The following is a 6,214-nucleotide window of genomic DNA, read 5'->3' as shown; positions in this document are numbered from 1 at the left end:
GCAAGCACAAGTACTAAGATGGACATGAGACATGAGATGGTTTCTGTCTGAGTTGTAGGATCTGTGGTGAAGCAATGAACTATGGGAATTAAGAACCAGGGTCCGAGAGATCCAGGAGTGTTGGTGTGGTCTGTTCGCCTCACTGATTGACTGGACATATGTTTGACTTTGGAGGGAGGTGATTTGGTTTTGTGATTATCAAGAGGCTAGAATGGATCAGTGAGTATCCTGAGGAATCCTTCATTCTGGGGATGCCTCTTGCTGCCTTTAGGGGATACTGTGATATTCCTTAAACACAGAGGATGCTTATAGGGACCTTCAAAGGTGGTCTGGTCTTCTGGAGTGAGTCTGGGCTGAGTAGGCTTGAGTCCCATTTGGGTAGGGCCTCTTTGTATGGTCCCAGGACTTGGCTGGCCTTCTGGAGTTTCTTTCCCTGACATCTGTGAAATGGGCCCAAGAACGATGTGTAGCAGAACCAGAATGTGCCACGTGGAGATGGAGGCCAAGTCCAAGCTCTGTTCTTCAACCTGCCAGGTGCTGTTGAGTGGAACCAGCTGCAAAGCCCTTCATTCTTCCCCAAGTCTCTCTAAGATAGCTTGTCCAGGGACCTACCAAGTGTGTGATATGATCAATTAGACCCTTATACAATCAGTTAGACCCCCAAAAAGGTCCCTGAGACTAGCCAAAAATTATAAACATGATTATTTCTTAATTTCTGCATTCCTAACCATACTATACAATCACCCTTCTAGATGAGCCAGTCAATGTTTAGAAAAGTTTAATTTCTAGCTATATACTTGAGAAGCGCTACACTGTGAAGCTGCAGCCTCCGGAGGCGGAAACCATTCCGCCTGGGAATAATACATCCTCCAGTGTCTCCTGAAGTGACCTGCCCCTCTCTCAGCTCACAATCTCCTTTCTCTGCCTGCCTTTCCATCTCGGTTCACAGAGAAAAACACCCTAAAAGCCATATTGATGTTTGTTTATTCAGGGAGCTGGCAGCAAAGGAATTGCCAGGTCTGGTTTGGGTTTGAAATTCAGTTGTTTTCCAGTTAGCCAAGCATGACAGGCTTAGCAACCTTCAGACCCTGGAACCTGATCCTTCCATCTGTATTCACGACACCCATCATCCGAAATGACCATTCTAATGTTCCCTGTCCCTCTTTGGCACAAATTAGTGGAGTCAATTGCTTCTGGCCCGAGGCCTCATTCCAGGTGCCAAATACGACCAGGATGCCAAGTTCAGCTCCAACATAAAGCATTATGGAGCCTTAGACATAAAGAGACCCTGACAGGCCCTGTCTCTGGCCTGGCACGAAGCCAGCAGGATGAACTAGGGAGCAGCTGGTGGAAAACTATGGAGAGGAGGGAGAAAGGGAAAGGAAGGCTCCCAAGGCTCCACCCCAACTCACAGTGGGTGGAATGTACCTCGGCTACCAAGAACATTTTCTGGGTAAGTATTCTAAACTCTTTTTCTGACATATTAGTGTAGAGTATGAAGTTATACCTCACTTCTTATTTCCAGGGACTGTTTTTATGTGTGTATATGTGCATGTGTGTGTGTGTGTGTGTGTGTGTGTGTGTGTGCGCGCGCACACGTGAGTACTGAGGTCAAAGAGTGACCTTCAATAGTGTTCTTCACTTTCCATCCACCCTGGTTTCTGAGATAGACTCCATTGATGTCCTTGAACTCACTAAGTAGGGCAGATTGCTTGATCAGTGAGCCCGTATATTCACCTGTGCCTGCCTCCCCAGCAAGAACGTGCCACCATGCCCAGCTTCTTCTCTCTCCTCCTCCTCCTTTAACGTGGGCTCTGAGGATTACCCGATGAATGCAAGGTAAGCATTTTGCTGATAGAGTTGTTTCCCCAGCTTTCAAACTCTAGTTAATGACATGAAGACAATGGAAACAGATATGACTTTTACAAGGTATAACGTAGGATATCAAGAATACAAAGTAAGGGCTGGAGCGGCGGCTCAGCAGTTCTGAGCACGCACTGCTCTTGTAGACGACCTTGGCTCAGCTCCAAGCACTGGCACGGAGACTCACAGTTATCAGTAACTCCAGCCCCGGGGGATCCGTGCCCTCTTCTGAAACCCCATGGGTACCAGGCATACACATGGTACACAGGCAAGATTTCAGGCAAACGCTGACACACATAAAACAAATACATCTTTTAACAGTAATGTACAATATAGAGATAGTCACACAGAATGGTTTGTAAACTAGGCCAGGAGACAGAGTATGGACGTGATGTGGAACGTGAAGATGCAGGGCTGGGTGAGTTTTCAGGGAAGAACACAGAACTCAAGCCTAGCTTGGCACTAGGCTTGGCCGTGGACTGTGAAGAACAAACTGCAGGGAAAGAGTCCCCTGTAAACTGGCCTTCCCTGTCAAGGGCAAAGTCGAACTTCCTTCACTCCTGCTCTGGTCAAGCCCCAGGGGTTATATTACTATTATTATTATTATTAATTGTAGTTTTTGCATTTAACCTCACAATCTTTATATTGACCCCAGCATCACACACACACACACACACACACACACACACACACACACACACACACACTGGTTTTACATGGTGCTAGTTTTAAGTGTACCCCATGAGAAGGTTGGCTGGTGGGAACACCCGTCACCCCCTGTGCCTCCCTCCTTTATGGGATGTATTGTGTGACACGTGAGGGTGCCAAAGCTTGCTGCACCCCAAGACAGGACAGTACTTGTGTTCTTCTGTTATCTCTCTGCTGGACGGTGCAGCCAACCCAGGAGTTTAGGAAGCTGTGGGAACATCCCTGTTTCCCATTTATTAAAAATTCTGTGTGTAGCTCCCCTTTTCAGCACAGCACACCCCAAACATCCTACACTTCTCTTTCCATGATGGAAGGGAGTCTATTTCTCTGAGATTGTTTTAGATTAGCACATAGAACCACAGGGTCCCTTGTGATATTTTCATGCATATTTAGTTTGGGCTGATTTTTTGGCCATCCCTTAGATCTCCCCTCTCTGCCCTCACTTAGCTGGTACCTCCCACCCTCAATATTATCTTTCCATTTTAATATGGATACTTTCTCATGCCCTCCCTACGTCTATCTCTAAAACCTCCTTTCCCCTGTTTTATGGGCCCGTTTCTAGATTAGTGGTCTGTACCTACACTCGCTCCCACATAAACACACATGCATGAACTTTAGAGCGGGTGGATGGACGGGTGGTTAAGAGCTCGGCTGCCCCCTCAGAGGACTCAAGGTCGGTCCCTAGAGCACAAGCCTGGCGCCTTATGATCACTGTAACACTAGCTGCAGGGGTCCAGACTCCTTTTTCTAGTTTCTGAGGCACCTGTACACATATGTATACATGCACACACACACACACACACACACACACACACACACACACCTTTAAAAAAATTACAACTGGGGATTTTGCTCCGTGCTTTGAATGTGTGTGAGGTTAACTAAGGTTTCCGTGGAATGGGATGAGTGAGAGTGGGCTGAGCAGCCCCACACTGAACAGACAGAGATATTCCGAGACTCCATGGCTACACAGCTCCCACACCACCTTCTGGGGACATGGCCTGTCCTTAGTCTATGGTTAACCAGAATCCACTGCTCTCAGCTTAAGTGTGGCTCTCTGGCCTAGGGTCCTACACCCTCTCAGGCTGGGCTACCTTGGGATGCTCCTGACCAAACTGCCTGTGTCTAGTCTACACTCCCTATAGCACGCCTCCAGAGCCGTGCAAGCCCCTTCCGGAACATGGATTGATCATGGAAGTCCACTCATGGCCCCTTTGAGCCCAGAAGCCTGGGTTCCTAATCTCATCTTCAGATCCCTTCACAGTGGACCCTCGGGCTAGCTAGGTTTGTGTGTTTGTGTGTGTGTTTGTATGTGTGTGTGTGTGTGTAAGCTAGAGTCCTCTGGAATAAGGAGTTGCCTCCCTTAAATTTGCTGTGGGATTGTTTGGGAGGTTTTCTGTCACTGGATGATTGGTGAGAGAAGCCCACTGTGGGAGGAGCCACCCCTGGGCAGGTGGTGCTTGGTGGTATAATAAATGGCTGAGCAAGCCATGGGGTGCAAGTCAGTAAGTGGCCTCCCTCCACGGCCTTTGTTTCAGTACGTGCCTCCCAATTCCTGCCTTGAGTTCCTGCTCTGTTTTCCCTCAATCATGGATACAAAGTGGAAGTGGATGCCAAATAAACTTTCTTCCTAAGTTACTTTTGGACATGGTGTTACCACGGCAACAGAAAGCAACTCAGGAAAGTTGCGGACCCTGGGACCCACCCTCCCCTTCTCCCTGGGACCTCTCCCTCTTTAGACCAATCCATCCACCCCAGCCAGAACCTCTTCCCTACAGACTCTTGCAGGTCCTGGGCTAGCTTCTGCCTTCCCAGAGTCGTGACCTGCTTCCCAAGGCTCCGTTAGCCATCCAGACCCCTTCTAACTGTGGGCCAGCGTGTTCCCACCTGCCTCCCACATTCTCAACCACTTTCCGTGCTCAATATCTCTGGGTTACACACTGCAGTCATTTGCGTCACCGATTGTCTTTCCTTCCAGAGTGGAACGCCTGTTCACTTGTGGGATACTGTGCTCTTGCATTGCCGTACGTATCCGTAGCATCCACAGGAGGTGCTGGAGTGGGCGGCACAGAGTCTGTGCACGACACAAATGAGAACAGGACTCTGAGGAGGAAGTCCCTGGACCTTTGGGCTTTGATGTAGCCATTATGGGAAGTGAGGCCGGGATGCAGGAGGGAGCTGGAGCAGAGATATTTCCATCTAGGAGACTGGTGGTGAGCACCTGGAAACCAGCCTGGCGGGAGGAGAGAGCAGCACGATGACCCAGAAAGTGTAGGAGGCTGAAGTAGGAGGTGACCCAGGGGTGAGGCATCTCCAGCACATGAGTCAGCTATGGTATTGATGGGTAGGAGGAGGTTGAGTCCTCCACGGAATAACGAGGTGGGCGCAGGCGTGTGTCCCCAGGCTAGGGAAGAGGGAGCAGAGAGCTGAGTCCTGCGGGAAGGAGGTCCGGCTGGCAAGCTGAGTTGTGACTCCGCTGAGAGGTCACAGGTCAAGTGCTCACAGGAGGGCCGGGTGGAGACAATGCTCTGTGCTTGGAGTCATCCGGACACCTTCTCCTCTTAACCTTGCTGATTGACGGGTGGTGACCCTGGGCGCATCTTTCTCCTTAGACTCTCTCAGCGTCCTCATTTGCAGTCCTATGCTGATGCCTACTTTGTACAAGGTTTGTAAAGGTTAGAAATGAGGTCCGTCAAACACTCAGGACTGAACTTTCAGAATGTGGCCCTTGCTCTTGCTGGCATAGGTGTCAACATGGTTCTCAGAAGTTTTGGTCTTGAGCCCCCAGGAGTCAAGGGTGAAATCGAGCCTTGGTTTATCAAGTGTGTGACTTTGGGGAAGCTTCCTGAGGTAGCTGGGACTCCTTCTGCTCGGCGGGGCACAGAGCACCGTTTTACCACATGGTGATAGAGGAAGGGAAGGCACTGAGGGTGCAGCACAGGCAGAGGAAGGCTTAGCGGCAGGGAAGGCTGGTAGTGACATCAGCTCCATCCTACGCGGTTATTCTGGGAGACTGAGGCAGGTCAGGTGACTGAGGGCGCTGGCCCATCAGCTTCTGCATGGAAAGCCTCAGATCCTGAAATAATTTTAAAGTTTGTAAACAGCGCTGTGTGCAGCCCTGCAGCCCAGTGTGCCTCCACTGCCACCAGCACTGAACACTGGGTTTGGTGTCCTCCTCTTCTGGCCTGTCGGATTAGGTCATTGACATTGTCACACAAAGGTGACCAGCCAGTACTCACTCCAGGCGTTCTGGACACACTGAACCCCAAACTGCCCATTCTTATATCTGGAATTCCCACGGAACTGGTCATTTCTGATATCTGGAAGGAAAATAAAAATCTCGTTTTGTGTGGCATGTATATGATGTAGTGTGTGTGTGTGTGTGTGTAAGCATGCATGAGCACATGCCTGTCTAGAAACCCTTGTGTACACATGTACCTGGAAGCCAGTAATTGAGGTCCAGTGTCTTCCTCAGCTCATTGGTTTGCCTAGGCAAGCCTGGGGGAAACTGTGACCTCACCTCCAAAGAGCTAGGATTACAGACAAGAACCACAGGCCCAGTCTTTTCGTGTGTGTGGAGGAACCGAACTCAATTCCTCACACCTGGAAGGCAGATAACTGAGGTCTCTCTCTAGCCTCAGGA

The 6,214-nt window shown here is 49.7% G+C and overlaps 1 pseudogene; it reads right to left on the bottom strand.

Moving 5' to 3' along the window:
• Window positions 1–6,214, bottom strand: part of LOC106144222 — a 49,493-nt pseudogene that overhangs the window by 30,880 nt on the left and 12,399 nt on the right.

The sequence above is a fragment of the Microtus ochrogaster genome, linkage group LG8 (assembly GCF_000317375.1).
Source record: "Microtus ochrogaster isolate Prairie Vole_2 linkage group LG8, MicOch1.0, whole genome shotgun sequence".
Lineage (NCBI taxonomy): Eukaryota > Metazoa > Chordata > Mammalia > Rodentia > Cricetidae > Microtus > Microtus ochrogaster.
Note: the sequence above shows the minus strand (reverse complement) of the source record. Positions and strands in the feature narration are given on the sequence as shown.